The sequence below is a fragment of the Lepidothrix coronata genome, unplaced genomic scaffold, assembly GCF_001604755.1.
Source record: "Lepidothrix coronata isolate B3197 unplaced genomic scaffold, Lepidothrix_coronata-1.0 Scaffold7, whole genome shotgun sequence".
NCBI lineage: Eukaryota > Metazoa > Chordata > Aves > Passeriformes > Pipridae > Lepidothrix > Lepidothrix coronata.
Genome location: NW_016690187.1, coordinates 6,732,220 through 6,759,759, shown reverse-complemented (window position 1 = coordinate 6,759,759; position 27,540 = coordinate 6,732,220). Strand labels below are relative to the sequence as shown.

Sequence of the window (27,540 nt, the reverse complement as noted above, 5' to 3'; positions counted from 1 at the left end):
CTCTAAAGGAGCATGAGTCACTCTCTGTCTCTCCTACCTTTGTCACAATTTCTTCATAACTACCTCCTTCTCCCACTCACTAGTGGCCAGGAGCTGGCAGCATAACAGGTCTCTTAGGAGTTTCCCTGGTCTCAGGCAGAGTTTGAGCTTTTTTTCATAGAATTCATCTGAGCTTTTTTAACTTGGTCAGGAAGGGGATGTGAGAGAGGGAGAGGGGAAGAGAGAGGTTTAGAAGGAGGGGTTTAGAAAAGAAATCAAGCAATATTCCCTCTCTTCTGCCACCAAATCATTTCAATCTACTTGCAAAAAGTAGCAAGGCAATCCATATGGGCTGCCTGAGTACCAGTCTTCCATTAATGGATCTCCCTTCCTGCCTGTTAAGGATAAACAAAGCTGAAGGCAGAGTAGATATTTTCATCCTTTTCTTTTAACTATTCTTCCTCCATAGGCACAATTTCAAACCCATCTCGTGGTATCCAAGAGGAAAGCTAAGTTCAGAAGCCAGATGGGGCTGCATGGAGTTTTTGGATGACCAAACACTTATAACTAGCCCTGAGCTCAAATTTTGTAGATGTTGGATATAGATTTTGATCACAGCTGCAACACAGTAAATATTATATTATGGTCTAGCAGATAAATAGCAGGCTATAATCTGTTCTCTGTTTCTTCCATAGGAAAAACATGATGATTGCACAATGATGGGCCATTGACAGCAATGGAGAGAAAACTGTTTCACACCATCCCAAATGAGCTGCACAACTTGAAAGGAAAAATATGCTTGAGAAACTTTCCCACAATATTTTCTCCCTTCTTCTATCCAAACACTTTCATAAATGTCAGGTTTGTTTCTGCATAAGCTCATGAAACTCATTGACAGTTGTGCCTAATTAACTGTAAGTCAAAGCTTATTCAAGTGGAGTCACAAACGTCAACAAGCTAAAGGCTAACATGCCTACAGTTATTCATATCCATAATGGAAAAGATGCATCAATAGGAAAGAAGTGTGTCAGAGTATTTATCCAAAGAAAGTATCTTCAACTGCAAAAATAATGATTATTTCTACTACTGGTTCTGAAACAGTAGATTTACATAATTTGGATTTCAGAGTTGCATTCAAAGAGGAGCGATGTTGTATTCAATTACCTAAAGCGCCATCATCAATCTAACTTCCACAAGTTTCTCTTTGAAGTTCATATGCAATTAAAGATCCGTGAAGTTAAATAAGACCTGTTTTCTCTTTACATATACATACTTCAATGAAGCTATGGTTACATATTTTAATCAATTTTACAGAAAAACAATATAACAGAATAGACTTAAATTGTGACTGACATTTAAAAATCAGAGTTGTTAGGTTTCTGATGGTATCTTTATTCAATGTATAGAAATCATTTGGCATAAAATCTTTAAAATTAAAAAACAATTAGCATACTCCTGAAAACAATGCAACCTTCTTTGTGCTCCTTGGGTGAGTACAGATCCTTTCACATGGAAAACACATTTGAAATATCTCTCTAGTTTTGCAGTTCATGGTGTTTCTGCTGCCAGAGTAATTTATGACCAGGAAACTAGGACACATTCAGAGTCTATATAGAACAGAAAATATACATACCTACCAGACTGATTGCTAAAGGCATTAATCATACGAAATTTGTTCATTTCTGTTTGCCAGTTTACTAACTCAACAATTGCCAATCAAATATCAATGACCCTGTTGGACTGAAGTTTGACTTTCAGATCCACCTCTGAAAGCCTCTGAAAGAATTATTAGATGAAGGTGACCTAAACTACAAGTAGAAGCACTTCACAACAAAATCATCAAAACAAATGCAATAGGACAATTTTGCACTGGCATTGCTCCCAAAGGCCAAATAAATTCTCACAACCACAACTCCACTAGAACCGTATGCAGGCCTAAGCTAAGCAGGTATACTAACATAAGAAAGATGTTGCTAAAAATCTTCATTATCTTCATAAATTTAACAGATGTTTACTGTTTCATTAGCATTTTAATGATAGGGACAACTTCTCATGTCAAACACATTGTTTTAAACTACTTGTAAATCTCTGGAATAAAGAAAACTGAACTTTCTTGTAAATTCATTTGCTTACTTCAGCTTCATAATTATTAAAAAGTATATTATATTCATAACTTTCATTTTGACTCCCATAGTGTAAGGTAAACATACGTAGGTATTCTTCCCAAGAATGCCGAAGCAGTGAAAGGATTAAAAAAAACAAAAGTTTTATTTCAGATGCAAGGACCACTTTTTCACAATGCAGAACACCAGACCTTTCAGGGGCAAAAGCCCATGCTCTACCTCCTCCTAGCCTTTTTTGTATCTTCTCTCTCTCCTCCCTTACTCTCTCTAGCCCAAGGAGAAGGAGGCCTTGCACATGTCTGCAAACATGTTCTCTCTCTGCATCACACGGCGAGAGATATCTTGCTCACAGCTTCTCCCTGCAAGTTTCTCTGAAATGCAGAAGGAAGGGAAAAAACCCATCTAACCCATTTGAAAAGGCATTTTGCAGTTTTTCTAAGTGAAACAAGTTCTAGCTTTCCGTTACATGTTCTTGCATGACTGCACCTATCCCCACAGACAGCAGGAGTCATCTACGTACTGGAAATGCAAGCCGCAGAAGACTTTGCCAAAAGGCACTGATCCTCACTGGTCCCTTTTACCCTTGTCTAAGAAGAAGGGAAAACAGGTTTTCAGATGATCCAAAATGTCTCATTTTATTAAAAGTTTTTCTTCTTCCTACACATATTTATCTAAAAAACAAGTCCCTGTGTAACAGGTGCTGCTCCTCTCCAACCACGTACATCTGGCTTCACGTACACTGCAACACACTGGGGAATTTACATTTTTACAGAAGTTATGAAAGGTGGTAATCTTTACCCAACTTTAATCTGTCTCTAACAAATAGATTAAGCAGTGAAAGTGATATTTTTGGGGAGTAATTACAAAGTCTTGCATCTGCCACTCCTGTGCAAGACATGTCCCCAGGGCCAGTAAGACGACCCTCAGTCAGGTGCCAGAAAGGAGGCAGACAACACAGGGTCTTGAATAATCTCTGCCAACAATCCCCCCACAGCTCTTTTGCAGCTTCACAGGAAAAACTACCAAGATTGCAGTTTTGGCAGAGACAATCACAATTAACTCTGGCCATGGTTAACAGTCACTGATCCTCTTTTTCAAGTAAGAGTGGTGACAAGTTCAGTCAAAGCAATTTCTCTCTTTGTACCTCCTGAAAACTATTTGTGACTACTACTTCTGTGATTTCCTCCCCAACTGCTTTTCTTTGTCACTGAAAAACACAAAAAAGGTGTAATGTCTGCTCATTAACTCCTCCGATTTTCGTCAGTATTAGATCATTACACAAAAAACCCCCAATTCCATCACAAAACTTACTCATCTAAAACACATTTTGTGAACTATTTCAGCTTAAGGAAATGAATAACCTTCCAGACTTGAATGCCTGCTCTTCCAAAGTCTTCATTAAAGGCAACTATAGAGAAATCTGAAACCATACTCAAGTCTCTCCATTTTTTCTATTTCCTAAAAGATGTTCCTACAATGTTTAAATCCTCCCATCCAAGGAAGCAATTCACACTAAGAACAAGAGCAGTGGAAGAGTAACTGAAGCACTATCAGGACTGAATAAAAGTACTCTGTGTACAAATTTCTGTGAGCCAGATAATCTACATCTACCTCAGATTGCACATAGTTGCATTTGTTTTAACTTGTGCCATGGAGAGTATTTGGGAAAATTTCAAAGGGACATTGAGATATTCACACCCACCACTACTTATGTGCATACACTGAAAGTTTTCATTTTATTGACAGGCTGTGTTGCCTTTTTTCATCCCTGAATTGCCTGACCACTTTCAGCTACAAGGAACCTTTATTTTCCACAGCAATGCTGAGTAGTCTGATCCAGCCACAGAACAGTAGCAACACAACGGATATGAGGGATAAGTTCTGGGCTTTATTCTCCCTTGACCTTTTTAGAAGTGGTTTTTTTTCAGACACTGCTTGAGCCAACAGTATGCCTTTGAGGGTGGATGACAAATTGCCCCTTTTTTGTGCACACTGGCTGAATTAGTTATGGGCTGCAACCAGAGTGTGCACAGCCACCCTGCCTTCACACTGCCATCTCCATTTACAGCGCTTTCCTTCAGAGCTCCAGAAGGTGGAAGCAGCTCTCTGGAAGGATTCTGAGACAATTCTGCATGTGTTCATCTATGAGCTTCTTCTGGGATCCTACAGTTTCTGTACAGTCTATTAATTTGCCAGTCAAAATTTTGAACATTGTCAGAAATATTTACTTCAGCATGTGGTTCAAAAATCCAGTTTATAAACAGTTTAGAGCCAGAGGCAGTACCTAGGGCTTTCATACCGAATAAAAATCTCTTCAGCTCTATTGCCTATGACTTGCAAAAAAACCCAAAAAACCCCACCATCGCTAAAAAACCCCAACTTGCACAAGAATCTCCTACACTTGCTTATATGGAGCTGTATGGGAAGATAGCAAAACAAAAAAATATGTTTTTAAAAAAATCTCCACCTAACTACACCATAGAAAATGAATAGGGTTTCCTCCCCTTTTATCTGATGCCCCCACTGCGCCAAGACCCAGATGTATCTGCTTCCACCACAGGTTTTTTTTCCCATACGTGACAGGTAAAAACCAATCACTTGCAAGTCACTACATTTTGTTGTTTAGGCATTTGACACTAACCCCCCAGATAGTTCACAATGTTTAATAATAGCCCTTTTTCCTTTTCAGTATGATCAGGATTTAGAAATTTTCTAATTTAATTTTTTTACTTACAGCTCTACATGGGTATTAGAGGGTGTCGTCTGTTTCTGTTTATGCCTAAGATAAACTGATAAAAACCAGTTAAGTGCAAGTAAAATAATTCAGAGTTTCTGAACAGCAGGTGTTGATATCAAAACGCTTAAGGAAAAAAATCTACTCTAGAAGTATCCCATTAGTAATACTCATAGATGTGAATATTAACATATTCACATATTCTTAAATAAAAAAAGTTAATAAATACAGCATTTTAGTAGATTTCTTCATGTTTCACTCAGCAAAACCAACATTTCTTCTTTATAATATGGTGGTATGATAAGAGACTTATGGCACTCATAGGGATTCCAGTCTGTCAAAAGAAGTCATGGAAAGATAAGACCATTACACTTCAAAATTTTTCCCAAATGGCAATTTAACATAATCCTAAGAGATAACCTACTATCCAGGCAACTTATTTTTAAAGATAACTTGAAGCAGAAGCCCAGCATATATGAGACACGGCACAGCCCCTGTCTCACACAGTAGACAATAGGAAAAATGCTAACCAATTCTCTGCCCCCTAAGCACCACACAAACCAACACACTAATGAATGTGGGTGCAGCTCCTTTGGGAGTTGATATGATTACCACCAGAGCTACTGATACATGTCTTTCAAAACTTGGAGGTGTACTCATAAACCTTATTAAGATATCAATGGAACAGTCAGACCTTCCATTGGCTTATTAATGAATTTAAAAAGCACAAAACACACACATCCATCCATTTTGGCATATAAAAACCAGGTAAATCCTCAAAAGATGCGCCGGCTGTCTTTTTTTTACCCCAGAAGCTACAAGGAAAGGCAACAGTAACTGGTGTAGAAGTTACAGCTACTCAACAGCACAAAGGAAGAATCCCTCCGTGGAACACTCAGAAGGCAAGTGATAAGAAAGCACTGGTCCAGGTCCAGCCTTCCATAGCAACATATGGATACAAAATGATATGCCAAATATTTTGCTCTCCATTCAGGGTTTATTTTTTCAGTAGATATTTCAGCAAGCCCAGAGGCATTTGATACAACTTCACTGCAACGTACAGATTACAGATGTACAGTTTAAGCTCTTTGTGCTCGAGAATGACTTATCAAAAAAATATGGCAGATTATGAATATAATTCTCTCCCTACAAATTAAAACATTATTTCTAGCATGCTTGAACATGAAGTTAATATTTTCATTATTATCCATAGAGAAATGAATGTTCTAGAAAGGTCTACTAACAGATTTCCATAATCTCCTTTTGTATAAAACCAGATACCGTGAAATGAGGTATTTCTATTTTTTCAAATACATGTAGGATTCAACCAAATAGGTCAACACCAAAAATAAATTGAAATCTGGTGCTGCTGAAATGAATGAAAGCTCAATCCAAAAAGTCAACCATCACTTACTTACCTAATACTGATAATTATTTATAACTCATTTACAATCAGAAAACTAGTATAGCTATATATTGCATGTATTTCACATAAGAATTCTAAAAATAAAAAGATAAACCTACTTGTTCTTACAAGTCAGTATATCTTCATTAGATCAGATCCTTCCTCATTGAAATATTTAGTGCTGATTTGGAATTACTTTAACTTCCATTATTTGTTAATATTCCTCTGCCTAGCTAATTGTTTTCTACCTCCAGTGCCTTATGACTGAAGGATTATAATTTAAAAAAAAAAAATCAACTATATAGACTATAGATCATAAATATTAGGCATATACTTGATATGTATATAGTCAACTGATATTGAATACCTCTTCTATGATAATATTATTATTTTGAATATTAATATTTAAAAGAAATGTGTCAATATTTATTGCCTTAATCTCTACATTTAGTATATCAAAATCATGTAGGTGGACAAATAATGATGTCCACCAGGGAGGGGGGGAGGGTGAGGAGCGGGAGGGTAGAGACATAACAATAGGAAACTGGAATTTCAGTATTTTAGAGACAAATACATTAGAAAATTAATCAAGAAAATTCTCATTCTCCTTGCAGTTGTACTGCCTTTCTAACAGTTTGCAATAAAAACAGGAATCCCCATAGGTTTTGTATAGAAGATACCAGAACAGATGAACTGGGAAGAGAAGTCCAATAATTAGAAGTGGAACAGATTATCTTGCCTTTTCCTTAAATAATTGCCTGATCACAACATTTGGAAGAGCCCTGGATTTGCAGAACATGTGACTCACACTCCTGTCCTCTTTCTCATCTATTTTGTGTTCTTGCAGCTGAGAAAGGACTTGCACACCTGCACAACCAACAGCCAAGATTTTACAGCTATTGTGCTACACTGTTCCACACATTTTTTTTTTTCAGTATTTATATTCTCAAATCAAGTGATCTCCAGAAGTACTATACTAGTATCAAAGCATGTTTGTTAGCACTGGCTCCTTGTCAAGTCTAAGCAATTAAATAAATTATAGAACATCCTTTACTATATTTAGAAGAAACACGCTGGCTGCAGTACAACTGCAATTTGCTATTATCTATAGATAGTATGGAAGTATTAGTCATTAGTTTCTTAAAAGAGATAATTCTCTAGACTTCTAAGCAACGAAGACTATTTGTTTGACTGCAAAAGACTGCTGTGTTACAGCTTAACACTATCGAGCTCAGTAAATTGGATTTTATTTTAATAAAACAATAACAACTATTAATAACCCTAACCCTAACCCTGCCTGCATTTAGGTCAGCTGGAGTTTTGCAGTCTATTCCTGTTTTTTTTTTTTTTCTCAGAATCTCTTGGCTGGCTCAAGCTTCTCCCTCTGACTGAGCAGCTCTGCTCCCTGCTCTGTTCTTATCTGCTTCTAGGAAACACTGCTTTGGAGTTGTTTTCACTTTGAAGTTTTCCAAGTATGACAGAAAAAACAGCTGCATTTTTTTCAGCTCTTTATTCTCTTGCCATCTGGACTAATGGAGATCTTTCTGAAATCCTTAGGATCCTTTTTCTTGATTTACTTAAACCAGTTCACCCCCTGCCTTGCCTTTTCCCTCTACCAATAAAAAGGCACAGTAAGAGAAAGTGTTTGTTTTTCTGCTGTCACCCTTAACTGAAAACATGACATCACATAATGCCTACTGAAGTCATAATCTTGTCCAGAGCATGGTGCAACCTCTTAAACAGTCTCCATTTTTCTCCTCAGGGCACATTCTGAGGTGCTGCGCATGTGAGTGTCCCAGGATGAAGCACTGCACTCCCTTCCCTCTTGGTTCAGGACTGTGACTTAACACAAGTTTTCTTACAAACTGAAGCTTCACTGATAAAAGAAAAACAGAGCAAAAAAGCCCACTTTACATTACCTTCAAAGTTTCACAATTTTGAAGACAGGATTTAGTTGCAGTTAGCTTTTTAGAGAGTCTTATCACTTCAACTCTCATATAACCTGATGTTTCTCAGAATCCATCTCTTATTCTGAATTCTGTCACCACTGAGCTCATCATCTAACCCTCAGTGAGCCTCAGCATAGACTTTCATTCAGGAGGTACTGAGCTGCTATCCATTAAAACCAAACAAGTCTGTCACTGGGAATGCTGCTGGGTGACGGTTTTGTTATTAGTCAGTCAGAACCATCATACTTAACTTTTAAATTTGGGTGATTTATGTCTGCAGTTGTCTTCTTGCTCCTTATTCCACTTCAATATGCCAACCCACTAGCTCAGCAATGCTACACACAAAGGTAACAGAGGTCTAGACACATATGCACCCTCACAGATGTGTCTAATCACTTAACAACATTAGACGACTTCCAATGCTCATAAAAGTCATCATAGCTCAGAGAATTTCATGCCTCATTTGCTTTTCCCACATAATACACAATCTCCTTTAAAAAATACAGTTACCCAAGTTGCTTTTCTTTTGGTAACTTCTTCTATTGGTATCACTCCCTAAATATCCTTCAGATAAAAGATTGCAACAACAACTAATTTAGGTTGTTTAAAAAGGTCTCAAAATATCGGCAATGGAAATCCAGATCTCCACTGAATGAAATCCATTTTCCTTCCAATGAAAATTTTCAAATTTTAAGAAATGTCAAAAGAAGTTTGAACATTCAGTCCACCCTTTTTCTATCCAAAAAGTCACAATACCAGTCACGATCTTCTCCCTACTTGCTATCTTTTCCACAGCTAAGTACATGCTTTTAGAAGAAACACAATCTCTCTGTTTAGAAATAAAAAACTATGAGACAAGGAAGCCAGGCAGATTTAAAAACCTTCATAATATAGTCCATGTAGCCTATATTCCACCTGGAATTTAACTGCTCTGCCATGGCATAGGGCATGTAGCATACAAGCACCCGTTCAAAAGAAATCAAACATGTAAAGGTTTGCTCTAACTGATGCCCCTCACTAAAGCCATATGAACATCTTCATAGGATATCCTGGAGGATTTCAACTTTCTCCTAATCAGATGCTATACTACATCTTCTTTTCAGAGCCCACACTCTGAATAGCCACAGCAAGGGATGACTCAGAGCTCTGTTTCTCAAGCTTGACAAGTTACCAGAGCACTCTGTACCACTGTACCTAGAAACACAAAAAGTGAAGAGACCTCACCCTATGCAAGAAAGTAGGAGCCAGACTCAGCACTTCTATCAACTAAAAATACAAATAAAGGTACTTTAACCTGCCAGTGAAAAGAGCACAAGAGTTGCCCTTCTCACTGAAGTTAAGGCCATTTACAAATGGAAGACAGACACTACAAGTTCACCAGTGCCTTACAATATTCAGAAGCTGCATAGGTTTTTGCTGTGACCACACAATCACAAATCATTTTAGCAAACCAAAAGCATAATGAAACATTACACCACATGTAGTCCCATAAAGGCTTCCCACTACTAAACAATGCCACGATGCTTACCTTAGTCCCTAAGGTTATAATCCACCTCCCCTGCAGCACTTAAACACAGCTTAAGACTTAGAAGTAAATAACTCTTTCATTTCAATAAGGTGCTTTTGTGACTTTGGGTGCTATGGGACAGCAAGCAACCAGCAAGCCTGAACAAATCTGGACTTTGTAATTGTGTGCTTAGCTTTAATTATCCTTGAGAAGAGTACACCACGTGTCTGAAATGTGCCCCCTGATTCTTGGGGCTGTCCTGTGCAGGGCCAGTAGTTGGACTTTAATGATCCTTGTGGGTTCCTTTCTACTCAGAATAATGTGTGATTTTGTGATTTTAGAGGGGTTTTCAACTTCACCCCAGAGGGAGGGCAGCCTGCTATTGACATCACCAGATCAAATATAACCTAAAACACTGATAAAACTCTATTTCAGTGGAATTTTCTTAGACTTTAACTTAAAAGGGTTACTAGCTATCTGGCTGCAATAGAGCTGCATTTTAGGTAACTTCTGGGGAAAAAAAAAAAAAGAAACAAAAAATGAGAAGAAATGGTGTCTGCTTGAATTTTTTGAAGAGTTCATAAAAGAAGACCTCAGAGCACAGGGTTACTGACAGTGTAGGGTCATGACATTCAGAAGATCAAAGTCCATAAATCTCGGCTCTCCTGAATTAAGCTGCACTGCTTTACTTATTCTCAAAGTCAGCATTGATGAATAAGTAAGAACTTGAAAACTTACAAAACTATAACATATGAAATCAACTCTCTATTATTGAGGGAGAATGAAGACAATAGATTTCAAATTAACAGATCTGTTTGCACAGATAGCCACATTTGTGATGTTACTGAACATTAATTAAACACTTGTATCTGACTAGAAACCTTATTCTACTTTTGGGAACCACAGTGCACCAGCCCTTTTGATGCTGTTATATTTTCAAAGAATGCATGACATGAATTTCAGCAATTCTACTCTCAGTTACATTCAGAAAGAGAAAAGAAAAAACAAAAGAAATATGTAGCAGAATGTTTCTGTTAAATTGAATTGACATTGGACAAAAGGGGAAATCTTTTTAACAAAACATTCAAACTGACTTTTAACAGGATTTCAGCTGATATAAGCCTTTTAAAAAAAGTCACCTCTAGTTTCCCAGAGACTAATTAATATCACTTTAATATGATTTAATGCACAAATTAAATGTAATCAAACAGTATACTGAAAATAAAGGCAAATAAACAGAAGGTGAGAGTCAATGTAAAAAAAGAATGAAAGCATTTTTAAGACACATGCCATGCAGCCTGCATCTACTTTCCATTACGACTCCTGACACCAGGAGCAGGCTGGGCATCCCTGCTACCCCGACACTCCCCTTGAGGCAGCGCAGGGAATCAGACTAGTTGTAAACAAACTGGCACAAGCAAATGGAAGAGAAACTTTCCTTCAACCAGACCAGGTTGAGCTGATGTCATGGTTGTGAAATAGAGAGTACCAAGATGGGGCAGCTGAAAGGAAAAATTTTGTGAGCACCGATGTTTCGTATTCTCATCCAGACTCATCTGAACTAGCCTGCATCTTTCATGCAGACAAATTTCATGCCTGCCACACTGTGTTTCTGGTTATGTCTCTCAGGATGGTATCTGTTCAAACTGACAACATGGTAGTGTTAACTCGAGTTCACCTTATGAACAGAGAAATCCTGTCCTGCATTCACAGAATAGTGATTCCTGTTTGTGCTGCACTGCAGTCAGTTCCCGTTCTCCTTTGTATACTTTGGCATAATTCATTTGTCCTGTACTTCAAAGAGAAGACCATCTATTAGTTCTTAAAGTCAGTCTGTTCATTCTTCTCTTTTAAAATTACTGTGATCCCATCAGTTCTCTCACTGCTCTTCACAAGTGGCAACAGATCTGATATTTTCATCCATTCAGGTATCCTTGCATTGCATTTGTCAGAGTCAGTACTTTGAAGATTCTAGTTTATAGAGACATTCTGACCCGTTCTTACAGGGTCAGAGTAAATAATATCTGTTATTTATATGGATGACTGCCACATTAACACAATTGATCTTTCTAACCAAAAGTAGTGCAAAAATGGCACCAAGCAACCCAAACTTCTTGGCTTCCTCAGCCTTTCACAGAATAACAATCCACCTTTTTATTTGGTAGTCTCTAAGTATTGTAAGTGCACTAACAGAAAGATTCCTTAAAGTCTGATGCTTATTTCAGTTTCATTTTTCCTACAGATTCACATTACTCTTTTTTCATCACTCTTAGCAATTTAAACTACTTTCCATTTCCTATCTGTACCTACAGTTCTTGTGCTTGAGTCCATAAGAATTTTATAGTTTAGTCAAATTATCCTTGCCACACTTCCTAACTTGCCTCTGCCATGGGAAAGTTTGCTGTTGTACTCTTATTAGAGTTTCTTTAGAAGAAACCTTTTGTAGCAAAGTTTGTAGCAACCTTTTGCTGCAAACTTAAAAATCAGACAAGATGGCTATTCTGCCATCTTTTTTCTATTAAAAAGCAACTCCCCCTCACATCCAAAAAATATGCTTTGCACTATCTCAAAAATAAGTGTAAGATTTCACTCTAATTTTAAAAGCAATATGAATACTCAATATTCAGGTATTCTAAATGCTAGTTTAAAGATGAATCTAAGCAGCATACATGCTCCACCTTGCCTCCTGGAAAAGGCAGATGCACTTCCCTCACCCTTTCACTTTCTAAATCCCTGGTTATATACTATGGTAAATAACTGAGCCTAAAATTCTGAGCAGTGAGAAAGAAGAAATGAACACCTCACCTTTTTTTTTTTCCTCCTCTGTTCTGATTCCTGATTTAGGAATGTGCTTAAATTCCCAATCACTGGGCTTTAAATTATTGTTTCAAAAAATTCTTAAATCTCAAGAGTACTACACACGTTAGACCTAACTTCACACCTAGCAATAGGCAAGGCTGTAGTAAGAGAGGTTTTTCTGACTGAAAGACAATGCCAATTTTACAGGAAGTTTATGGTTTGAAATGTGACTTCCTATATCTAAACAATTCAAAACTTAACAATGACAGTTGAAACTATGTAATTCAAAGAAAGGATGTTTTCGTTTTGTGAAGTGGGAAGAACTGGCAAAATGCAGCAAGGAGGAAAAAATATTGCTCATGCAAAGGCACGGCTTCCTCCCCCAGTGACATTTCTAGTAGCTATAATGCCACTCACTGCAACAGGGAGAGCAAAAACCCTGAAATGCAACCCAGAATATTGAGGAGAGAATTATTTGTGTAAGATTTTAAAATCACAGATGAAGGCATTTGATGAGTATACTTTTAGACATAAAGAAATCTTAAAAAGACTCTATAATAAACCTCTGCTTTTCCCTGATAATTGGTTTATTTGTGAAACCAAGGGAAGCAAGATTACTTTTACAAACTTACAACATGGAGGTACAACGCGTGACGTACAAAACTCCAGCAAAAACTTGAATCTATTACCCTGGTGCAAATCTGCCATGATTCCTTTTAAGTCGACAGAATCACTAAGATTAGCAGCAGCACAAGTGTAAAATTTGGCTGACTAACTTCAGCAGGAGGAGGTCTGTGTAGAAGCAGCAGCTGCCAGGTCAGACACTATAGCTAACCTTTCCCAACGCAAAGCAATGGTAAGAGGATGATACCAAGGTACTTGTTGTCAATTGCGCTCATTTTGATACTGCATCAACAGAAATTACCGCAGGCTCTTTGTTGACTAATAGTTCTCAAACTGCCGCACAGAGAAACTTCGTCAGGATGTGAAATGTACAAACTCTGAATGGGAAGAGGGGAACAACTACAATGTTACACAGATAGCAGCATTTGTAGTAGGAGGAACGCAGCAAGCAAGTAATGCAGAATGACTTGTGCAGGAACAGCACCGCAGGTTACCCGCTCCTCTATTTATTACCACATATACTGTACTACACTTTGCAGCTCTCCATCCATTTCTATGCAGATGTCTGTATTATAACATCTTGCATAAGTATCTGTTACAGCAGCATACTAAATTTGGCAAGAGAAGGTTGCAAAGACAGGGATGAAAGACTGGTTCCTTAATTAAGGTCAAGGCTTATACGTTCCGGTGGATACACCAGACACAGTTTCACGTTAAGCATGCATTCCAGAATGGGTTTAAAATAGGACACATTTCCCCAAAGATACCGTCTTTCAGAGTGAAACCATACCCCAGAATACCCTCACTGCCGTATAACCTAAGGATTCTAACCAAAGTCCCTAATTCAGGAGCTGAAGTTCCTTAAGCAGCTGATTAAGAAAGCAGCTCTGAACTAGCATTTTGCAGTTGCAGTTCAACCACCAACAGGAGCCCAAATTTTTTAACATGGTCACCTTCAAGAGACAGCATAAGTGATCTCCCTCCACTCCACTGGCAGTACCTATACCCTTGGAACTTCTGTGTCCTTTTTCCAGAATTTTCAACACAGTGCTATGGAAGTATTCGATATAAGAGTCTGGGTGAAACTTCTCCATTGCTATAGTATATGCCTCTCAGCACAGGAGATCAGACAACTGAACTTACCATTAACTTGCTTTTATGGACTTTGATCAGGAAAATGAATGATGACCTTAGCTGGTTCCAAAGGAAAAGATTCTTAGACATTTGAAAAAGTATAGTCAGAGTGGAGGAAATAAAAGAATAAGTCCATTTGCCAGTAGTAGAATGTTCAGACTGATGAGGAAAATGTAACTTATTCTAAATCTACTTCAAAGATCTGACATGTATTAAATTTTGGGTTTGCTTTTTGTTTGGGTTTTTTGTTTGTTTTTAATTTAAGTTCCATTTCACAATAAGTTTTGCAAAGACAGTTTTTAATCTTACATCTTTCTGCCAACACAGAAATTCAGGCTTCTACAACTCCTTTTCCACAAGACATGAAATTCAAACATCTTCTATTAAACACTTCTAAAAGTTACACTAAAAAATAAAAGTCATACCAAGTAAAATTTAATCCTCAGATGTCTTTTCTATTATTAAAGAATGGAAATGTATGTCACATATTTCAAATGTGACATACAGAATGCACATTTGAATTGAGTACCATGACTGACACTTCAATTAAAAAAAAAAAAAGAGATAGGTATGTCTTTAGACAACACTGGAGCCAGAATAGAAAATAACTATAAACGTTTTCCTTTTGTTCCCCACATTTAACATCACTGATTGCAACAAAGGACTCCAGAAGAGCAATCTTTCAACATGAAAAAAAATAGAGGAAATATTTCTTCAACACAAACTGAGAAGCAGTCATCCTGTGACATGAGATCTCATCAGCAGCACAGTATTTAATTCTTGGTATGCATGATGAAGGATAGGAAAAATTAACTTTAAATGGGAATAAGAGGAAATCACAAAAGCAACTGGATTCCGGTGGGCAAGCTTTAGAAAACTTCAGCTAATTTTGAGATTGTAAATTTCTGTGCCTACAAGAACAGTGGTTTGGACAAGATGATCATTGCCCAGTATTTCTATTTGTGTATGTATATATTCAAATAAAACAGTGGGGAAAATCTGTAAATCAATCTAAAACCACCTGGTCTTTATATGTTGGGCTAGTTATAGATTGATAAATCCCTCCATCAGGTAGTGGTGCAGAGTTAAAAAGACTTAGACAAAAACTACAGAAAATAAAAAAATATCTGAACATTTTGTCTGAAAAATCTTTAGTGCCCTTGGTCATGCAGTGAGAAATATGAAAAAAGGCATAAATAGTAAAAACGTTTGATGTGTTTCCAAATAGAATTTGAGTTGCAAGAATGAGGGATTGACCTGCCAGAGTAGCAACTAAGGTGAAGGAGGAAAAAGCCCATTTGATAGAAGCCTAATAATCTGGCCACAGCATGAGGGACAAATCTCAAAGTATTAATGTATCCCTTACATGAAGGAAGGACTTATCAGTCCCTCTCTGATAAACCTTATTGTGTTGAGCAGTAGGTATCTTTTAACTGGAAAAGGATTTAAAAATTGAAAAGAGACTGAGGTAAAGCACGCTCTAGGAAGTCTAGAAAATACAAAAAGTTAAATATGGACACTCTTGGAACAATACATGACAGATGTAGAGGCAAGAAGGGGTACAGTTATTTAAAAGACTTCTGAGGTGCAGAATTCCAAAAGCTTTGGAGAATAGAGAGAACTGAAATTAAAGGATATAAGTGAGAAAAACAGGTCTGAACATTTTGAGAAAGCTTCTTGACATCAAGATTATTCTGGGTGATATTTAATGTTCACGGTGGCAGCCTTTTTTAGATGAATCAAATTGTGGAAATAGTCTCCCAAGGGAATTTGAGATTGTCAATCACACCTGTATTTGTATCAAGACTGAATAAAATGGTGCTGTATATCCAAGAGAAGCAATTCCACACTGACGAGGAGAGGATTAGATGACCAGCAATGGGTACCATGATTTGCAAGAAGGTATTTATAGTCAGCGTCAAAGTTTTATTTTATGAAGTACAAGCTAGGTCTTGCTTGATTTCAAGGAGGCTATGTCTTTCACAAAGAGTTTTATCATTTTGGTCAAGAGATCAATTAAAAAAAAAAGTTATCAGATGCAAACAAAACCACAAACATATGTTACCAGCTAACATCAGTGATGTTCCCAGAGCAGTGTATTTTATCGGGTCCATTCTACAGCACAAAACTAGGTCCTTCCTCCACAAAGTTGTCAAAAGCTTAATATTATCACATAGAAATAGCTCAATATTTCTTTATATAAAGTAGTAAAAGGCTTTAGTTTAAGAAACAAGATCACTTATTACTGTCTGAAATTTGCATTTTTATTTTCTGATGGTACTTGCAGTTTTTTGCATTTGAAGTGCAGAAAACAATATAAACACTAACGAAATTACTCTGGAATTATGTACCTATTCCTGCAGAGAAGTAAAGCAGAAAAACTTTTTACGTTTCTGTCAAATTTGGTTGTTGACAACTGAACAGTTTAGTATTCAATACAGTAGCAGTTGCAAATTATGAGAAAAAAAGGTTGCTAAGACTCCCTCCCATCCTGCAAGTGGAATTTTCCACTTTATATAAATACTATTTTTGTCAAAGCATTTTCTACAGAGTCATGCTACCACTGCACATGAAATGGGAAGATCCACAGTTGTAATGAAACTGGGCACTTTTGCTCAGGGTACACTTATATTTTCATATTAAGGACAAACATGCATCATAGTCAAGAGAAGTGTTGCTAATCTTTGCAGTAAATACAAGATTTACATTTTTATTCCTAAATATCAGTGGTATCTGATTTTAAATGCTAATTTTCCATAATGCATTCCTAGCAAAGTTCATGATAAAACACCCTGAACACAGTTGCCAGTTGCCATGCCCCTTACACCTACTGTAAGAATTTGCTTGCATGGAAAGCACTGTGAGCTGAATCAATAAAAAGCAGAAAGAGCTTTCATTTAGGGACATTAGGATTTGTGCAAGTTGCAACAAAGCAAGATATCTATCAAAGGATTTATATTTACTTTTTCTAGAGTGAAGGCAACTTTCAGCCATTATTACTGGACACATCAAAACATTTTGATTAAAAGCTGATCACTGAATCATGGAAAGTAAGGACAGTGAATCTCAAATCACCCAATCCATCTACATGAAATAAAACAAGAATTCTACCTTAAATCTACAGTGTCAGTCAAACTCCACATTATTTGAAAATTGCTTTACTACAAATAGCACTCAGAACAGAGGGAAAATAAGTAAAGGTAAAGTGAAAAGCTGGTAGGAGAAGTTAAAAAAAAGACTGTTCATGGCTCCATGGAATTTGGCGTATTTTCTGTATATGTGTGTATCTCAAAAAGAAAATCACATCTTTGAACAGATCTATTGACTAGAAACTACAAAAATTCCTAATACATCTCATAGTTAAAAGAAGGGTAAGGAAAATTATGCGATATTTGCAGAGTAAATAGCAAATAATGACAAGTGTCAAGAACTTGCTTATAGTCTGGAACTTTAATTACTTGAGAGAAAATATAGAGGAAAATAACTAGAAAGATGATAGTTGTTAATTGTGCAGACTAATTGATGGAGTTATAACAATTGCTGAGGCATTTCAAAGTTCATCCTTCAATAGCAACTAGATGTTGAAAGAACTGTTCTGTCTAATAGTGGTGAGAACAATATAGACCTATGGCCCACCTTTCCCTGAAGTTCTGGAATCCCACTCCTTCAAGTTTCAATTATAATGGAAATTTTATATTACAAAAGTAAAAACATATACTTGGCTTGCAAAGAAAATTGTCACTGGTGCTAAATCACAGCAAAAAAAAAAAAGAATTGTACATAAATTTCAGTTGTCAGAAGAGTTTATAGGGCTGGACTTAAGGGCACTAACAGCTTTGCTTGTAGGTTGAACAACTTTGGCACTGTGACATGAAACACACACAACATGTCAGAAGGGAAACACTTCCCAAAAGATTCAAGTAAAGGGAAGAGGGCTGAAATAGGATATAAAATTTCACCGATTGAGTGAGTAGATTTGATTTCCCAGAATCAAAACTGAGAGGATACTGACTTAAGCAGGCACTGCTCAGTTTGAGGCCAGTCTGGAGTTACCTGGTGGCCTTCAGTGACATACAGTCACATTTGGCCCTATTACATATGTACCTGTCCTCAGGAGAGCACACAGGTACAGAGAAGCCTTCAGCACTTGTATTATAACCACTGTGCAAAAAGGAGCCTGTCAGTCTCAAGTGCTGCTGTTAGTCTGTCTCTCATGAAAAAAATAAATTCATTTCATTAAGTGACCTGGCAACTACAGTCCCACACTTCCAGTGACCCATACCAATTAACCTCATCAAGAACATTTATTTGCCCAGGTTTGTTTCAGTCTCACATACATTTCCACTATTCTCTCTTCTTTTACTGATTTACAGATAGTTGAATATATCTGACAAGTGAATGAGCAGGTTAAAAGTAAATATGACAGAAATCTTGATATTTGTGAATTTCTCTGCAGTGCCTTTCAGCTGACAGTCAAGCACGTACTGTATTCTCAGCTGCTTGCCCTGACATCACACCAATGTGCTGGTGGCAGAATTGCTAAGAGTATGCAAGATGAGTAACTCTTCCCCATCTGACTGGTATCTCTCCTCAGCACCACGTGCCTACTGGTGTTGGTAACTCTCACAGCACAGCAGGAGACCCTGCCTTGAGGGGTCCCACCCCACCCACGGCGACTTGCTGTCCCGAGACCCTGCTCCTGTAATCATTACACATTTCATCATTGCAGCTTAACACAAAATAAGTTCAAGCACTGATCTGGAAGACACCCCTTGCAGAGAGCCACATGAGTGCTTTCCACAAAGAGCTCCCTGAAGTAGTCCATATTTTGAAAGGTACATATTTGAATAAGCTTTAAAAAAATATAGGAGAAAATATCCGAGACAAAAATGTCATTAGTTCATTCAAACTAATACTGAACTTTTCACAGGACAGCTATGAAGCTGTTAACACCAAGTAAGAAATATCTTGTAAGAGTGCTATTTGAAATGTTCCAATGTTAATCAGAGCAGTGGCTGCATTGCTCCCTTAAGCAGATCTGCTCTCAAACTGTACAGCAGAAGTTGTAAGCAAACAAAGGAACAAATGCTATAAGATCTCAGCTTAAGTTTTGTCACACAAGAAGTCAACATATGAAAGGTTGAGAACGATGTAGGTTAGAATTTCAGTTTCACTAAGAGTTTTAAGTCTAATTAACTGGGAGTGTCAATAACTCTTATTTTATTTGAATTACATGCATGCTTTGGGTTCATCTACAGACTTTGAAAACCAAAAGACTGCTCAGAAAGCTTTTATATCTGAAAAAAAATTAAAATAAAAATGGAAATTAACTTTCATCAAGAAGTGGATGTGTTTCATAGTGCAAGCAGCTAAATTATTAGAATAAAACAAATAAAATACACTAATGTTATCTTCATTAAGGAAGGACACAAACAGTATAACTGGATCCATGAGTAACCAAAGACCACATGGGTATCTGTCCAGTTCTCTGAAGTCTAAAACAGACATCAGATGGTACCCTGTGCTGTTGTCAGTGAATGAAGCTGTTCTGTTTGCCTGCATTAAGAGAGGGTTTGTGTGATGCTGTCAAGTCAGACTCTGAAGAACAACTGGTTGTACTTTCTATTCTCCATCTTTCTCATAGAGGAGAAAAGCCTTCTTTGATAACAGACAGTTCAAACACTCAAGAACTTCATATTCAATAAATGAGGTGACACTTCTACAAAATATGGAGCAATAACATGATACATTAACTGGAGAAAGTGGCACTCCAATTCAGCTAATTTAAGATTCCAAAAGGTGTCTTGGTACACGCTGCACTGACAGCATGCATACATACATATTAAGAGGCAGAATTCCTACAGTACATCCAGCACCAACAGCTCATATAGATTTGTCAAATATTAGACACTAATTACTTAAAATAATAGTTTTATTTTCATTAAATAATCTGTCACTACTTTTAAGAATTAATTTCCTCATTTAGCATGTCTCAACTACATAAAACCTACTATAATTCCTATTCTCCCTGCTTTAACATCAATCATCCTTTTTTGAAATTTTTCTCTCATAGTTGGTTTCCAGCACTAGTCTCAGCAGTGTTCAGTCTGATTTTTCTCACAGCTTTTTCCCCATGAATTATTTTCAATTTTACATGTCAGTAAAATATCCAAACCCCTGGCCACCATGGGATTGATATCTAAACCCGATGATAATTCTTCCCAAATCGATTTTTATTTTATTATTTGTAAGAAAAGCACTGCCCTTTCTTTGTTAAACATATTTCCTTTTTGGATGAGCACCAAAGCCAGATGAGAACTTTAACTTTTATCCCCTTTAGGAATGGATCTCACTTTTCTAAAGCGACTCTTGTTCTCTGTTCCATCAAGAAACTGAGAAAAAAGCTTGAGCTCCTCTCCAGGTGGCACATATTGTACATACAAGGAGCTCTTCACTCTTCATGCAATTCATACCATTAGAGATGATAAACTACAGTTTCCTGGTGAATTTTAAAGCAGTACTTCATGTATAATTTATAAAAGCTGCCAATTGTATCAACCTTACTTTTCCTGGTATATTTTCTCCTTCAAAATGTCCCATGCTGTTATTCTACAGCCATAAGTGCAGTATCTATTACTGGCTCTAAGTGACATTGCACTGGCATCCATTTTGTTGCTATCAACAGTCACTTGAACGTTACAGATTTTTTGGCTGACAACATCACCTACTGCTTTGTTGTTACACTTAAAGTAGCCATGGAGACAAAAGAACAGCTGAATAGCAATTTTAATGCTTGAGAAATGGTTATTCTTTAGTAATTGAATGGTACTTGCCGGTATGGAATCTATGGGTTTAATGGAAGTTATTTTATATAGTAAGTTTTTAATCAAAGCCTTGCTCAAAAATAAAGACAAATACAAAAGAGAGTTGTGTTTCCTCCTGCCCACCCTAGTCCCGCTGGCAATGAACAGAGGCAGAGGAGACTGTCTGCCTGCTGTGGCACAAGAAATAAACACAGAAGTTGACTCCAGTCCCATATCCCAGATACAGCTGTCGCACCAAGATGCTTACCTTATTATCTCTTCCTATTTGCAAAAACACTCAAAGTGGGAAGGAATAAGGAAGTTCCATGCTTCATCTTCCTCACCAAGTGCTTCACCACCTCAAGTAAAGTGCTGTTCCAATGATAGGAACACAACACAACTTGGGAAAAAACCCGAGGATCCTCTCCTTGAACTTTTTCCTCTAGCCACACAGATCTGTTTTCTCTCTAGTATAACCCTTCCTACACAGACTATGTGCAGAAGCTCAGACTAACAGGTGAATCCCACTGCTCTCTGCTCATAATCCATTAACTCACATTACAGTGTAACTTGCAACTGATGGGAATTGAGGGCACTCAGCCCTGGGATACTTGGCACCTTTCAGATTCCAGTCCTAGATGTTTAAATCCTTCCATGTTCCCACAGCTCCTGCTCCTGACTGGACAGAACACATGGGATCAAAGTAAGTATTACATTTTCTATCTTAAATTCTGTTGTTGGTGAGTTAGAGAATTTATAAAGATGATTATAAATAGCAGATTATCCCTGGTTTGGTACAAACAAAATGCAGTAAAGCAGAGTCTTGTCTTGCAAAGCCAACTAGCAGATAAAGCAAGCAGCTGTCAGGGACAGCTGAAGGAATATTTTCCTATCCAAGAGCCTTCTCCTCACCCTCCACTTGACACTGCTGTCTTGCTCCCAACACCTTAGTGGCAGCATGAACACAAAACCTATTCCCATGGGCTGCTGCCTGATCCTCCCCCAGCAGCAGGAGTAGCTTTAGCCCCTTAATTTCCTGCCCCATGAGCAGCCCCTGACTTGTCTGTTCCCATGAGGCAGGATAATACAGTCAGGAGGAAATGTTCTAGCAAGAGAGCAAGTGAAAGGGGATAAGGGACAGGAGGGGAAGGAAGACTGAGAAAGATGATTCTTCCTCCTCCTCACCAGATTTCCCTGCTGAAAGACTCCTGCATGCCCTTTCCCACTCACTGAATTGTCTCATCCCCCTGCCTTTGCTCCCCACAGCCCTGACATCCCACTTGAGGCTGCTTTTACCTCTACAGTAGCCTCTTGCAAACCCTCAGCTTTCAACAACCTGGCCTCTATGCCAAAATACATTTTGTTGACACTTCAGAAAGAACACTTTACACCGAAGATTATGATCTTTTACTCACATTGGACAAAATCTGCTTTTGCTAAGAAGCCTTGAATTGACTTTGGAGCTCACACAGAAGCAAAAATATTAAATGTTAACATACGAAAGAACAGGCAGGCTGTAACAGCGGAGGTCTGTTCCTCTAGGTTGGAAGTTTCCAGCTGAGTGAGAACATTCTAATGATAAACTGAAATTAAAAACAGATTCATTCTAATTTTACAAATTCAATGATCTATAGCAAAGATGCTTAAAGTGGAAATAAAATTCTTAAAAACTGCTACTTTTTTGTTCTTTTGAGCAAATACTTTTCCATGGCTTGAGGGAGAAGAAGAGAAAAAAGGATGAAAAAAAGTTTTTATTACAATTATTTAATTCAGCACCTCAGCCATCACTCATCTACAGTTACTAAAGGACATTATGCAAACAATCATAACAAACAAGAGTGGGAATATTTTATCAAAATATTAATCGAATATTTCCTCAAATTTTCAATTTCATCAAAAAAAGGGCATGACAGTATTTTAAATAAGCTACTTCCCCACTCTCACGAGTTGCATTATTCCAACCTCAGCTTTGCCTCAACAGGTCCTGCTCCAGACTTTTTCAATCACACAGAGATTGCACAGCTTAAGCAAATGATCTGGGCAGGTGCCCAGCAAGACAGGAGCTCATTTCAAAAAGAGAGAGTGCTCTCCTCTCACGGAGTCTTATTCAGAGGCATCAACAGCCTCTAACAGAGATGCCCGATAATAGGACACAACACCCCTGTTGGAAAAGCATCCATCAGGGGCAGTGGAAGGCTAGGACTTGGGCAACACCCCACCAGTACTGCAGCAACTGCTGGATTCAGGGAGCGTGAGCCAACACACTGATCTCCAGCTACAGACAGAAAAATGCAGTCTGGCACATCCCCTCTGACAGATTGCCAAGTCCAATTCCACACCTCTCAAAGATGGGCATGAAGGGAAAAGACAAATCTGCGAACAAAATCAAGTTTCTGATCTTTGTGCCCCCATAGTCACAGAATCACAGAATATGCCAAGCTGGAAGGGACCCACAAGGATCACTGACTCCAGCCCTTAGCCCTGCACAGGACCATCCCCAAGAGTCACACCATGTACCTGAGAGTATCATTCAAATCCTTCTTGAACTCTGTCACACTTGGTGCTGTGACCACTTCCCTGGGGAGCCTGTTGCAGTGCTCAATCACCCTCTGGGTGAAGAACCTTTTTCTAATATCCAATCAAACCTCCCCTGACACAACTTCAGGCCATTTCCTCAGGTCCTGTCACTGGTCACCACAGAGAACAGATCAGTGCCTGCCCCCCTCCTCTTCCCCTCATGAGGAAGTTGTAACTGCAATGAGGTCTCCACTCAGTCAAGCCTGAGTGGAAGGGAAAGAAGTCCACACACAATGAAATGAGGTAAAACTCAAAGGGAAAAGGAAAACAGTTGAGTGGCAGCCTCAGACTCAGTCCCAGTGACATTTTTATCAAATATGTTTGGAATTGCTCCCACCTTGGGAGAGAAGAATCTCCTCTGAAACACAATCTAAAAAAAAGATGTGATAGGGCAGGAAATAAAAGGCTTCAATTTAAAAGGTTATGGAAAGATCATTTTATAGGGGAAAGACTTTTAGAAAAGAATTTTCAATGAAAAAGATCTCAGATGAAACTCAGAAAGAAATAATGCAAGAAACTGAAAACATCAAGGACAAATTGTATTTGAAGATTAACACATATTCAGAAAATATGAGGAATATGAAAGGGTGTGCATTTAAAACTTAATAGCTATTCACACAAAATTGTGAGATGCACTGTACTGGCATCCAGTTTCATCCATTTAAGGAAACCTGATTACAGCCCAGACATACAACTTCCTCAGACAAAATATGAGTCTGTCTTTCATGTGACAAGATTAAAAAAAAAATAATGCCTTGAAATAATTATAAAGAAGAACAATATCTAGATAAACTGAGGGTGAAGGAGTAGGGTACCCAGAATACACAAGTGCAAAGGAAGAACTGCATTTAAGACAAAGGGTAAATAGAGTTCTAACAAAATTTTAGAAGGTATCCAATCAAGTTATGAAAAATGATGCAGAAACTGGTAAACACGCCCACAGATTATCTAGCAACTTCTAGCAAACAGAAGTTTGCTAGAAACACATAAACCAGAGACTTAACTGGTTTAGCTTGCTATACTAGCTTAATACTTCCTAGTTGCACTGTAGTCAGTGAGAAAAGGACTTTCTTGGTGTGAAGGCACAGATGCAGGAAGCCTACCCTCAAGAAGTTTGGCAGAGAGAAGCTGCACTGCTGCTCAGAGCAAAGGGCTCTGGACAGAGCATGGCAAAGCTGTTACAGCCACCATATAATGTCCTTGTAATAGCTCAAATTAAGAAACTTTGCTGCTTTTCCAGTAAGTCCATATTTCAGCTTTTTGATCCTTTTGGTGTAAGCAATTGTTCCAGATGCAATTTAATAGGAGTTTGTGTAATTTTGCAGAGGTCATTATCAGATTCATCGTTATTTACATTCATGTTTCCATTGGGAAGTAATCCTTAGGGTATCATGGTTTTAAAATTCTGATGAAAGACTTTAAAATTCCCCCTGGATTTGTATTCTCAATTGATGGAATTATATCATTTTTAAGCACAGAATGACTCACAACTGGATACAAAATACTGACTTCATAGAAACTTTGTCATGCTTCCTAATATTTCTTATATGTTCCCTGTTCTAAGGGTCTAGGATTTCAATCCCTGATATCTGGATTTACAAGAAACAATTCCTCTCTTTCCAGTAGAAGTCTTTGTTTATTTTGAAAAAGCAAATACGGTGCTGAGATCCTCATTTTGTTAGACTTGCATAACTACATCTCAAAGTACTTCTCAAACGGCTGTAACAGAAGGATTTCCCAAATCTTACAACTAGCCCTCCAACTATTAGCAAAATGAATCCCTAGGTTTATGGATTTAGCATGTTAAATGTATCTGGATGGATCTTTCCTATTTAGATCAAGTATTAGAAAGTTCTAATGTTTGTTCTGTGGTTAGTTTTTCTGTAATCAGCTCACCTTCCCAGTCCACAAAAACCGCTCATTCCTTTTAACTCAAAGAGCTATTCAGATCCTGGTAATGTATTATTGAAACATTAAGACTATTAGTAGCCTCTTAAGTATCACACCATAGTATAGGAAGTCTTTACTTTTAATTTAATTGGCTTCATAAGGAGAAGAAAAAGGGTTATTTAGCTGGTTTTATCTGCTTGTTTTACTATTACTAAGCTGTAATAGGACCCCATCCCTTTCATTATCTGATATTATTTCTCAATGGCCAAACTTGAACAGTGACTCAAAAAGTAAAATGATACTGCTCTTAATGTCCCAAGAGCAGACTGCTAAAACAGTAAAGTGATACCATTTACAGCTGCTGGAAGTAAGCATTTGGCTTAAAGACCTTTCATGTAATGAAATGTGTTTCAAAGCACCACACATGCACAAAGTATGCCACTAAAAGTAGCTCCAAGGTTACTGCACACAAAGGAACAGCAACAACCAAATAGCAGAATACCCAATGTCACCTGGTGACCAGGACAGAACCACTGACTAACTCCACTGCAGGGAAAGCCTTGCTTGAAAGGTATCTGTGAGTTGACTTGATATAGACAATTTTGAAATAAACATTCTAATGAGGTTGTTAAGACCCTTAGACACAACCATAGAACACCATTCCTACTGCTATTGCTAAGACTAATTTAAAAGGAAATTAATATCTGAAGCCCTCACTGCACTACAAATGTTTGAGGCATAAATACTGCAAGCTAAGTGTGTCCCTTAGTTTGATACACTGGAGTTATAGTTAGGAATAATAAGATGGAAGAAATGAATGGTATTCCAAAGGTTTAATATTGGGAAAACCAATAACCAAAGCATTCTATTCAATAAAGCAAACGGAAAGCCAGGAAGACCAAATGGCTTAGGACTTTTAAAGGAAGATCAGAAAGTAATGAAATAACTGAGTGGAGCCTATTTTCATGTGTTCAATATCAGTTTCATTTGTTTTTCAATAGTACTTTAATATTAAAACTTAAAAAATGTATTTTAAATGTGATAATTATGATAATTTAAAAATCTAAAGAGCAAAGAGCCACAGAGTAATCGTATCGTCTCTAACAGTGCTGATCTTAAAGTATACCTTTACTATTGAGTATGCTCAGTGAAAAGCTGATTAATTTTGTTCAATAGCTGGAGTTCTATTTAATCAGAAATGCACATCATTCCCCATGGACTCCTTTGCACTCAAGATGCAGAACTAAAATGAAAATGCCCCCCCTTCTAAGACTTATCTTTCATTTAAATTGGACAAAGACCAGATTCTGTGGATTGCTAACCTATTTCTCACATATGGTCTTGTCCACTAGATTAATTTCACCAGCCTCAGAGGAACTACACAAGTGAAAAATAAAGACTGAGCAAGCCAGCCACAGCACTTTGAGCTGAAGCATGTGCCTCTGACAGAGTGTGACCTACAGCACATTATGCAACTGATCAGCAGCGGAGATGGTGATCAGCCTTTTGTTTAAAAGCATGTCAGAAATACAATATATCACTTCAGAGGCCAACTCCTCATTGCAGTGCACCAAGCAGCAAAGTTTCCAACAAAAACAGAATTACAAGATAAAAATTTAAAGAACAATATTCACAGGGAACCTTGTAAAACCTGGTCACTCAGCTTCATAGCTTAGCACATGCCATAAGCTATAAAAAGACTGGAAAAGAGAGATGGACACCCTACTCCCAGTATTCCCTACATCTTTTACTGGCTGAACAGCTACTCTTTCAGTGCCATCAAAATCACATAAGCATATAAATTGCTTTTTCAGTTAAACCATAGGATTGAATCTATCCTTATTCCTCAATCTTTTCAAAAGCTTTAAACACTTTGAATTACTCTCTTTTCATGTGCTTTCTTGTTCTGCTGTGCTACTACTTGTCATTTCAGGAAGTTGGCACTAGCTTTTCAAAGACCACTTCAGAACTGTTTTTTAGACCTATTAGTGACATTTCTACCTCTTTCAGCTGTGC

At 37.6% G+C, this 27,540-nt stretch overlaps 1 protein-coding gene across 10 annotated transcripts in view; it reads right to left on the bottom strand.

Moving 5' to 3' along the window:
• ZNF385B (zinc finger protein 385B) overlaps positions 1-27,540 on the bottom strand; it is a 167,146-nt gene that overhangs the window by 56,059 nt on the left and 83,547 nt on the right. Inside the window, exon 1 of one of the 10 annotated variants that reach the window (XM_017838898.1) lies at positions 9,719-9,826. The exons of the other annotated variants lie outside the window; for them this stretch is intronic. The gene's annotated coding sequence lies outside the window, so the exon portion shown is untranslated. Of the gene's footprint in view, positions 1-9,718; positions 9,827-27,540 lie in introns of those variants that run through there. 10 annotated transcript variants of the gene reach the window in all.